Source organism: Saccopteryx leptura, chromosome 2 (assembly GCF_036850995.1).
Source record: "Saccopteryx leptura isolate mSacLep1 chromosome 2, mSacLep1_pri_phased_curated, whole genome shotgun sequence".
Classification (NCBI taxonomy): domain Eukaryota; kingdom Metazoa; phylum Chordata; class Mammalia; order Chiroptera; family Emballonuridae; genus Saccopteryx; species Saccopteryx leptura.
In genome coordinates, this window is record NC_089504.1 from 311,417,701 (window position 1) to 311,429,156 (window position 11,456).

The window sequence follows — 11,456 nt, forward strand, 5'->3', positions numbered from 1 at the left end:
GTTCAACGCTGTCCAGCCCTGCTATGGACTTGGGACTTCATCCTCGCTGACCTCGCCCATGGGCCAATTTAGGCGGTAATTCCGGGGCGCTCAGTCTGGGGAAGCCGGGGCGCCGCTAGCGACTTCCGGGTGAGGTGAGGAAGGGGGGCGAGGGTGACCCGGAAGTGGACGACGGGTTCCGCCCCTCGCGCCGCGGGAGGCAGGATAGGGACGGGCCAGGGAGCTGCCAGCATCCATCGCGCCCTCTTTGCTGACATCATGCTCCAGTTCCTGGTGAGTGGGGCTGCCGAGACGCGGGCCGGGGGCATGTCTCGGGAGCTCCGGACGCCGCCGAGTCGGCCTGGGTCCGGGGGCCTGGGCGTCGCCTCTCGGGTGGGCCGCGGGGCCTTGCTCCTGCTCCTGCTCCTGCTCCTGCCCCGCACGCACCCTGGCCAGTGTGTCCCTGCAGCCTCTCAAGTCCCTGAAACTTAGCGGGTCGAGCGTCCCTCACTGTGTGCCGGGCCTGCGCGCTCCTTGTGACATTCTCGTGTTAGAGCGTTTGGGTCCTTTTGTGACTTCGTGACCGCCCCGCATTCTGCTCTCTCGCCCGACGTGGATCCAAACCCCATCCCGCCTCGGAGCCCTGCTGGCTGGCGTTTCTTTCCTCTTCTTCTTTCTTTATTTCTTTTGTTTCTCCTTTGTTGTGGGCGTACCCGAGACCGTGGGAGGGCCGGAAACGAGCCCTCAATTAGGCACCTGGCGGGGCGCAGAAACCCAAAGGCGGAGTCGGAGGCCCGGGTCGCCCCGGTCGGGTCTGTCCCAGCCTCCTGACTCCCGGAGGGGCTGGCTGCTGCCAGGGAGGGGTCAGCCCCCGGCCTCCAGGGCCTGTTTCTAAAGTGCCCAGTTAGGGGTAAAATGAGCGTGACCGTGAGTACACAGATGATTTTTCAGGGTTTTTTATTTCAGTTTGAAAAACGGGTTTTGTGGCCAGGCTTCGTGTATTTGAGGTTTTGCCCGGTGAGCGTTACAGGAGGTCTTGCCAAACAGATTTCCAAGTGAGAGTCTTGCCTCCAAATTTTTGTGCCTTCAAACTCTTTGATGCTTTCAAACCTCTAATAAGAGGCAGGTGTCGTGTTGCCAAGTAGTTAACGGAAAGCGGGTGCTGTGGGGATGAGACCCTTTCTCAAATGTTGTATTCTTTATCTGAGAGATTAGGACAAAATGTTTCTTCAATGTCCGTTTTGAGATGCTAATTGATTTTTAATTCTCCAGGCCAAAAGGGGGTGTCCTTGACACAAATTGACCAGGGCTGCTCCTCTGTCTCTGGAAGTTTCCACAATGTCCTAACTAGGTGTTAGTGTAGGAGTAACAGAAGTAATTACTGTTATTTTGTTGTAGGAAACAGTTGAAAAACAGTACCAATTTGCCCCCAAGTGTATAATTGAGTGTCAGACTCCAGCTGTGACTGGTTGATACAGTAGCTAATTGGTAGTTGATCCAATTATACCGAACTTTGTAAGTGCTTTCCCAGAGTGAATTTATTCGGTTTTGGAATAAACTTTTGCAGTGTGTAAAAATGGATGTGGCTGATTGGAGGTTTCAGAATTCTCGGCATTTAAGGAGCGATGCAGAAGCCTTTCATTAAGTCCCTAGCCCAGAAGTAACTGGCACACCGGATGTTCTGTTGCCCTCTGTTCTCCCACCTCCGCACTGCAGCTGTTGAAAGAAGTGGATTACCTTTCACCCTGATTCTACCTACCTCTGTCTGGTGGTTCACCAGCTTGTGAACTTGGGCAAGTCTTTCTCTGTGTTCTTAACCTGTGACCAGCCATCATGTCTAGGGATTTATGAGGTCAGACTCCTGGGTTTGAACCCTAGCTTCATCATTTTTAAGCTGTGGGAACTTGGGCAGCTTATTTAAATTCGCCCTGCTTCAATTTCCACATCTTAAAATAGAAACCTATCTCATGGTTTTGATGTGAGGAGTAAAAATAAGTTAATACATGAAAGTACTTAAAACAGTGACACTTTATAAGGACTCAGACATGTTCAGTTTCTCTTTGATAAGGTGTCAGTAATTCTGATTTAGTGTAGATGAAGGGAAAGTTTTGGCCGTGATGAAACAGTCACAAGTTAAGCATGGGCATTGTTGTGGAACACTCCAAGAGTTTCTTAGTTGTCATTTTTTTCTGGGAGACTGTTTCCAATGCACTCCATAGTATTGTGTTGCTTATACATTATTCATTCTTTCTTGGATTAAAATATTTGTTCCTGTAGTCTTGCTGCTGCTTTTCTCCTTGTTACTGCAGCAGCTTCCTTTTTTTTTTTTTTTTTAATTTTTTTTTTTTTTTTTTACAGAGACAGAGAGTGAGTCAGAGAGAGGGATAGACAGGGACAGACAGACAGGAATGGAGAGAGATGAGAAGCATCAATCATCAGCCTTTTGTTGTGCATTGCAACACCTTAGTTGTTCATTGATTGCTCTCCCATATGTGCCCTGACCGCGGGCCTTCAGCAGACCGAGTAACCCCTTGCTGGAGCCAGCGACCTTGGGTTCAAGCTGGTGGGCCTTTCCTCAAACCAGATGAGCCCACACTCAAGCTGGCGACCTCGGGGTCGCGAACCTGGGTCCTCTGCATCCCAGTCCGATGCTCTATCCACTGCGCCACCACCTGGTCAGGCTGCAGCAGCTTCCTTAATTGCAGTATCATTTAGCTACAGTTGCTGTAAGGAAGCTTTGGAAGAGAAGCCTGAAATGGTGGACGCTGCTGAAGGCCTTGTGTACACTGCCTGTTATACTGTTACTGGGTCACGTGTTGCTTTTCTTTCCCCCTTGAAGTGGTAGCACTTGGTACTCTTAATCACCTGCTCTTTAATCCCTTCTTCTTTGTCCTTTGGATCCTGCATCTCAGTTCTTGCTGACATTCTTTCACATTACAACACACCTGGATTTATTTTTATGGAAGCATCTGCACAGAGTCAAGGTGACTGGCTCTGGTGCTGGCCCCTCTGAGGGCTAAGGAGATCAGTGTCTTGGAGGACCAGTTGGGACGCGGCCCTATCTAGTCATATCTGCTTGTGCTGGCTGCTTTTCCCTTCTGCTTACTGAGTGCTCCTCAAGGCTCAGTTCTTGACTCTGCTCTTCTCTCAGCCCTCCCCCCCTTTACAGAGTCTGTTTCTTGTCACCTTCACCTCTTTGCTCACAGTCTCCAAAGAGTCCTTTTCTCTTGTCATCAATTGCCAATTAAACATCTCATGTTACATCTTCTATCTCAGACTCAACTTGTCTGGTCCCATTACCTTTCCCCACTCTGCAAACCACACCCAACTTCTTTTTCTGCTCCCCTGTCCTGGCTTCCTAAAATGTGAAATTTTGACTTATCTTTTATTTATTTCCCTCCTTCATCCTCCATATCAGCTAGCTGCTTTGCCTGACACATATACTTGGCTGGTATATAATCTTGGGCAAGTTACCTTACTGGTCTCTGCCTCAATTTCCCCAACATAAACTTAGCAATAATTGTACCTGTCTGCAAGGTTGTCAAGAGCATGAGTTAATTCATGGAAAAGCCAGGGTGCTACCTTGCACACAGTAAGCACTCAGTAAACATAGCTTGTTTTAACCCATCAGGTCCTCATTACTCTGTCTTTATGTCCACACTGCCAAGGTTGTAGAACAGGTCCTTTTTACACTTAACACCTTTGGACTTGCTACAGTAGTCTAGCTGGTGTAGAAAGGTAGGTTTTGGGTTGGAAGAGTTGTTTTAGGTGCTTCTGTCCAGCTAATATGCTGATGCTCAGTGCTTTTTATGAAGAGGGCATGTAGTTTACAGTTGGTCACCTCCAGTAACAGCAGACTCACTACTTCCACAGGTAATGCTTCCAATTTTGGTCCAAGTCTCCTTACTTAGCTCTACTCCTTGATGTTCAAGAGCAGTGCTCATCTTCATCACAATCCTTTGCATGTTTGAAGAGCATCATTTTGGTTCTTTTCACTGACCCTCACCTCCCCTGTTAGTCTTTTCTTTAGGCTAACCATCTGTTTCTTCCACCCATTCTTTATGATTTCAGGTTCATGCGGATTACCCTTCTCTGAATGTTCTAGTTTTAAATTCTTTTAAAACCTGCCACTCTAGTTATGGTCTAAACAGCTGCCAGAGTGATCATCTAGAATTAACGGGCTTATTGACATGGTCAGAAACTGTCAGTGGTCCCTGGGTTTGTCTGCATCAAGTTGTAATCACTTTTACTTGCTAATAATTTTGTTGTATTGGTTTTGTATCTAGCAGTTGTTCCTGTCTTTTAGCTCCAGTAGTCTGTCTGTAGGTTCCTTTGGAAGTGACTCAGGGAAGCAGTACTGTGAAGGCAGTTATATCTCCAGCGAAGGCAAAAAGGACAGTTTTGTGTTCCTTTCTAATTTTTATTACCTGCCCCTCCTCAAGCTGGGATTCCAGTGGACACAGTGAGAGTGGAGATCCCACTTTTGTTCCTCCTTGCAGTAGAAATGCTTCTCAGGTTTTAGTGTGACATTTGTGTTTCTGACGTTTTCTAACAGATTAAGGAAATTCTATTTCTAGTTTAAGGGTTTTTATTGTGATTGGCAGCTGACTTTTACCATGCCCTTTGCCACCTGGTGATCATATGATTTGTCTCCTTTAATATGTTAATATGTTAGATTTTGAACACAAAGCTCCTAACCCATGTGTCCCATCAGACTGGCATGCTGTGTATTGTTCCCTGCCCATTCCCATCTTTCTAGGATAGATCATCCATTCCATGGGAAGAAGCTGAAACCTTATGCGTCAATTTCCCTGAGCACATGGTGCTCAATCGGTACTTTGTGATTGTATCATTTATTTAATTAGGTATTCCTCCTCTGCTGATCCCTACTCTCAGATATTCCTAAACTATTGGAATATTTCAATCAGCTTCTTTGAGAACAGACAAACCAGTTCTACCCGATGCACCTCTTTCTGGAGCGTCACTAGCCAACTCTTTCGTGAATGTCCCTATTTAATTTACTGACTCAGTAAAGAATGAACAGTTCTTCCCCCCTTCATTCTCTAAGGAATATTATTGACTACAAAACCTAACTGACATCTGAAGTTGTGCCTCTCTGTGGTGGCAGGAGGAAGGATACAGGTTATATCTTATGCAGCTTTTTTTTCAATGTACAGAACGTGGGTTTTATTATTACTTGAAGCAGTTGTTAAACACATCTGCTAGTGCCCTCCACACTAAAATTTAAAGTGGTTAAAGACTAAAGCACAAAAAAAGGTGGGTTTTGTTCCTGTCCCCTTGGACTAAAGAGGTCTTCTGACAGCTATGGCTGAGACTGAAGTAGAGAAATAAAATTATAAATTGTTTTTTATTGTTAGGTAACCTGTACTTTCGGTTTTCTTGTCATTGTGTAGCTTTTCTCATCTGAGACCATAAAACATTTTTAGGTCTCCTTTTGAATGCTTGTTTAGCTACAGTTGCTAAATAAAATGGGATTATTTTTAGATTTCTTAAACCATTGTCAGTAACGATTCCCATCTGTCATAACTTGGTTTGGGTGTGTACATTTTGTGAAGGTAATTTGATGAGTCCCATTTCACATCCTTCAGGTAGCGTTCACTCTGGGTCATTGCTAGGAGCCGTCCCAAGATAAAAATTGTAGCTTTATTTGCTGATTTACACACGTGACAACTTTTTGATTGGGGAAGGGGCAAATGATGAGAAGTCAGATTGCTTTGAAGTTGACCCTGTTCTTCTGACCCTTTTTTATATGTTCAAGGTTCAGAGTTGTGTTGAAACTGATCGTGTGTGTAGACACGAGAACTGAGGGCATTTTTCTTGGCGCTCTCATGGACAAAGCCAACCACTTACCTGAGTAGGCCTCTCTCTTTCTCTCTGACATTTCTGTTCTTTAAAACATTTATCCAGTCTAGAAACATTAAAGTTGTCTTTGATTTCCTCAGTTTTATCCCATATAGCTGATATTTTACCAAATCTTACTGATTTTTTTCTATAGTCTTGAGATGTAATTTACACCTTACAAGTCACCCATTTAAAGTGTAGAATCAATGGTTTTTAAGATGTTCACAGACTTGTGCAGCCATTACCACCATCTAATTTCATATCTAACATTTCATTGCCTCTACAAGAAAGCACATACCCAATTAGCATTCATTTCTCCTTCCCCTCCTCACCCCCAGCCCTGGACAACCAATAATTTCTTTTGTGTGTCTCTGGATTTGACTATGCTTAGCATAATGTTCTCAAAGTTCATCCATGTTGTGTATGAATCAGTACTTCATTTCATTTTATGGCTGATTAATATTACATTGTATGGGTATACCATGGCTTGATAATCCATCCACCAGTTGGTGGACATTTGGGTTGTTTCCACCTTTTGGCTATTGTGAATAATCTTGCTGTGCACATTGATAATAGCTTTTTGTGTGGATGCATGTTTCAGTTCTCTTGGGTATATGTCCTAATGAATTACAGTGTCATGTGGTAACTGTGTGAATTACCACACTGCTTTCTCTAGTGGCTGTACCATTGTGCATTCCCACCAGCAGAGTATGAAGGTTCTGATTTCTCTACATCCTTGCACACACACTTGCTCATATTTTCAATTAAAGTTATCCCAGTGAGTGTATTGTGGCATCTCATTGTGGTTTTAATTTACATTTCCTTAATGACTAATAAAGTTGAGCATTTTTTCATTTGCTTGTTGGCCGTTTATATCTTCTTTGGAGAAGTGTCTGTTCACTTTCTTTGCCCATTTTTAAATTGGGTAATTTTTTTTTATCATTAAGTCGTAAGAATTCCTTACATATCCTGTATACAGGTCCCTTATCAGATATATGATTTGCAAATATTTTACTCCATTCTGTGGGTTAACTTTTCACTTTTTTGATGGTATTCTTTGAAACACAGGCATACTTAATTTTGATGCAGTCCAATTTATCAATTTTTTTGTTATTTGTGCTTTTGGTGATATATCTAAGAAATCATTGCCGACCCCAAGGTTATGATTTACTGCTATGTTTTATCCTAACAGATTTATAGTATTAGCTCTTACATCTAGGTTTTTTTTGTTGTTGTTTTTTAGAGACAGAGAGAGGGATAGATAGGGACAGACAGACAGGAAAGAAGAGAGATGAGCATCAATCATTAGTTTTTCGTTGTGTATTGCGACACTTTAGTTGTTCACTGATTGCTTTCTCATATATGCCTTGACTGTGGGCCTTCAGCAGACTGAGTAATCCCTTGCTCAAGCCAGCGACCTTGGGTCCAAGCTGGTGAGCTTTGCTCAAACCAGATGAGCCCTCGCTCAAGCTGGCGACCTCAGGGTCTCGAACCTGGGTCCTCAGCATCCCAGTCTGACGCTCTATCCACTGCGCAACTGCCCGATCAGGCACATCTAGGTTTTAAGTCCACTTTTAGTTAAGTTTTATTTATGATGTGAAGTAGGGTCCAACTTCATTCTTTTGCATATGGATACCCAGTTGTCCCAGCATCACTGTTTGAAGCCATTGAGTGTCTTAACACTGTTGTGGAAAATCACTTGACCATAAATGTAAAGGCATGTTCCTTGATCCTCCATTCTATTCCTTTGATCTTCATCGATTTTTAAGAAGAAAACAACTTATTCATATTTGCTTGCTACCATTTCTGCAGGAAACTGGCAGGCCCATGTTATGTGAAGGGGGACCATCCAGTCACCTGGATAGATTACTTGTTAGGCTCCCAGGTCTTGGCCTGGAAGATGTTAAACATTCTTGGCCTGAGGTTTCAGACTCACTCAAGACCTTCTGTCATCTACCTATAGGCTAACTTCTCAGACTAAGGATTCACCATATTTTATCTGTTTATCTATCTGTTCATTTATTTGTTCATTTATTCAGTGCACATGTGAAGGAGAGAGAGGGAGAGAAGGACAGGAAAGGCGAGAGATGAGACGCATCGAGTCACCACTTTTTAGATTTAGATTTTCCTTTTTTGATTTTTGTTTATTTACATTTAATTTTTTTTTCTGTCTAAACTCGCCTTTGGAGCACCCCATTAACAGTAACATATGAATGCTTTTTGGGCTTCATGCATTTTTTCCAATATTTCTCTTAATGTGTACCATTTATCTCCTTATGTTGTGTATTTATATATTTTTGCAGTATCCCACCGGTAAACTGACAGTATTCTGAAACTGGAATTGGATACAACTTGTCTAGAGGCCCATTGTTTTTGTGTTATTTTGTGTTTTTTAAATAACTGCTATATTTTTATGCACCCTAATGTCTGATGAGCACAAGCTTATAGTGAGGACCCAGCTGTAGTCTCTTCACATTTGCATCTCCAACTTGAGGACAAGGTTAGACCGCTCCACGTGTGACAGATGGCTTTAAGTCCCACACCTTGTTTTTCTACGTTAACCTCTGCTGTGTGTTGATGAGAAAAAAGTCAGATGCCAGTTTGAATTTTTGAAATTAGAAATTAGGTGTCCAGTGGAGATTATTAATTATTGGGGGTTGGGGGGAACCAGGGATTATAGATCATCATTAAAACTCAAAGCTTAATGCATGTCGGCTGTTTTGGTGTAAAGGGAATGCTTTCAGTTTTCATGGAGCAGTTTTGTTCAGGAGAACAGTCAGTCACCCAATGGAATAAACATTTATAATTCTCTACAGTTTGTGCCTTTTTCTCTTGTCACTGAGTAAGAGCTGGTTAGGGGCCTGTGTTCCCTGCAGGTTGAGTGTCCTGCCCATTAGACTCCGCCTGTGGCTAAGTGCCAAGCCTGTGCTCTCCTGGTGGTATGTCAGAATTTCCTATTCTCTTCTGTCATCGTGAATTTCAGTTTTTGAGTGTGTATCTATCTAGTTTAGGTTGTCCTGTGCTCCTTGCTGTGAATGACCCTGACAAGTCACTTCACTGTCCTGGGCATCACGTTTTTGAAATATGAAGAGACTGAACTGGGGAAGTTTTTTCATTTTCTAAGATCCTGTGATTTAACTGAACACATTAAAAGCTTAGTACTTTTTATTTGCTGTTGTGAGGAATAACAATACTCATAACCAAGAAGAGAAAAACAATAGCAGCTTTTAATGACAAAAAGCAGAACTCTGACTTGGGTTTCTAGAACTTACACTCAATTATTTATGCAGGTTCTGAGGGGATAAGGAGAATTCAGGTAGATTTGTCCAGTGCTCCCATTTATTCTTTTAATACTCTCTTTAACCTTTTGGAGGGATATTTCTATGTTCATTTTATAGATGCAAGATGTGAACTTCACACTGTGCTCTGCCCAGCCCTAGACTGGATGCCGGGGCCGCTCAGGAGACCGAGCTCCTTAGGAGAATGTTGTCTGTGTAGTCTGCTTTGGTATCAGGTGGCACCAAGCTCAGCATCCAGTGTAACTCTTCCTGTTCTGTTCTTTCAGCTTGGATTTACTTTTGGCAACCTGGTTGGAATGTATCTGGCTCAGAATTATGACGTAAGTGACCATATTCACTTCCTCCATGACTCCATGTAACAGATTTGTAGTGACTTGTCTTTGTTGAAGTAAGGCATGCCTTTCAGCTTCAGTGGGGTCCATAGGTCTGAGGGGAAAGTCCTGAATTTTGTAGAAAGATTTTGTGAAGTCACAGAAGCATCCATCCTCCATATCACCACAAGAGGGCAAAATCCCATAGCTGTAGATGGTCTCATGTTGATACTGAGCTGTGTTTGTCAGCCCAGAGTATTAAGTTAGATTCTTAGGGTTGTATTAGCCTCATTTTATAGACAGGCAAGTTGAAAACCTGGTGGCAGAACTGCCATGCATGGGAGCTCTGGAAAAGTAACGCTTGTTTTCAAAGAGACAAGGAAGGGAAACATAACATTAACTTTTATAGTGAAGCTTTTCGTGTGACAGAGGGAATGCCCTGTCAACCTTCAGTTGAGTCATGATTTTCGAGGCAGGGCTTTATCAGTTTGTATCACATTTATTGTTCATATGTACAGCTTTTCCTTGGCACTGGATTGAGCGGCCAGGTGGGTATATAAAAGTCAAAGTCAGGGTCTGGCTTTCAGGGAGGGAGCATACTCTTAACTCAGGGGTCTCAAACTCAACTCAGCATGTGGGCCGCAGAGCAAGATCACAGCCGTTCGGCAAATAGAAGTAGGCCCCTAGGCTTACTTAATTTTATCCAAAATATTTTGAACTTCGTGGATTAGTCTGCGGGCCGCACAAAATTGTTCGGCGGGCCGCATGCGGCTCGCGGGCCGCGAGTTTGAGACCCCTGCTCTAACTTACAACTTCTGAGATCCTGCTGTTGCAGTTAGGAGGCTCAAAACACCCCCATCTAGCAGGTCTCTTTCCAGAGGAAAATAGAAACTCCTACAACCACCATCTATCTCTGGAAGAAGTCAACAACTACTAATCAGTTAGATGCAAAATTGTAATAATCTCTTTTCTCTTTAAAGATACCCAACCTGGCTAAAAAACTTGAAGACATTAAAAAGGACTTGGATGCCAAGAAGAAACCCCCTAGCTCCTGAGGCCACCTCCAGCACTGCCTCCAGGGATCCCGAGTCCGTTCTCCCCGTGGGCCTCCTTTCCATCCGAACCAAACGCTTCTGTCTTAACCTCCAGTCTCAGCCCTCGCTAGATCCTGCACTGCCTTCGCGCAGGGATGGGGCCATGAGTTAAGAGCCGTCCTTTTCCAGCACCCTCACCTCCTCCCTTCCTCCTTCCAGCCACTTGGAGGTTGTCCTGAGACTGGAGTTATGGTGCTAGATTAGTAAACGTGACCTGTAATTAGGAGTCTCTCCCTTATTTGGGATCTCTACTGCCTTTTTCAAAAGAAAAATCGATGAGTTTTGTATAGCTGGTTAGATACAAATAATGCTGACTTCACAGCTTAGCAATTGGAATGGATGTTTAAACATTTGGAACTAAATTATGTTGTTTCAGGGTCATTAAAATTGAAATCTAGAAGCCAGGTTCTGGTGAATTTTCCATTGATTTTATACTGTTCTCAGAATAACTGACATCTCTCACTCCATAGTTGCTAATTTAACCAGTAAATCAATTTATTGCTCATCAACTGAGACGCTATATTCTGAGAACCCGGTTCATCAGGAACTGGGGAACTAAAACTTATGTCAAACCATGGCCTTTGTCCTCAGTAGCCTGCGCAGTCCAGTGTGCATGTTTGTCCTTAGTGATGTGTTTGGTCTCGCTCTCCTCCTTCAGAAGAATCATCATGCTTCCTTTGAGGGATCATAGGTGCATGTGACATTACATGATGGATCAACGACAAGTTGTCTAGAAAGGAAATGTTACACCTTTTCACGTTCAAGAATGTATTTACATTATAACTTTATAGTGATTCTCACAAGAAAATGTTTTGGGTTTTTTTCCTTGCCATCAGAAATTACCACTGTAATTTGTCAAATGTATAATGAGTCCATTTTTAAAAATTAAATGGAAATGTTTGAATACATCA

The 11,456-nt window shown here is 43.1% G+C and overlaps 1 long non-coding RNA gene across 1 annotated transcript; it reads left to right on the plus strand.

Moving 5' to 3' along the window:
• Positions 1-146: 146 nt before the first annotated feature.
• On the plus strand, positions 147-11,456 carry LOC136391243 (uncharacterized). Its single transcript, XR_010748830.1, has 3 exons — positions 147-273; positions 9,407-9,460; positions 10,432-11,456. It is a non-coding gene; the product is annotated as an uncharacterized lncRNA (long non-coding RNA).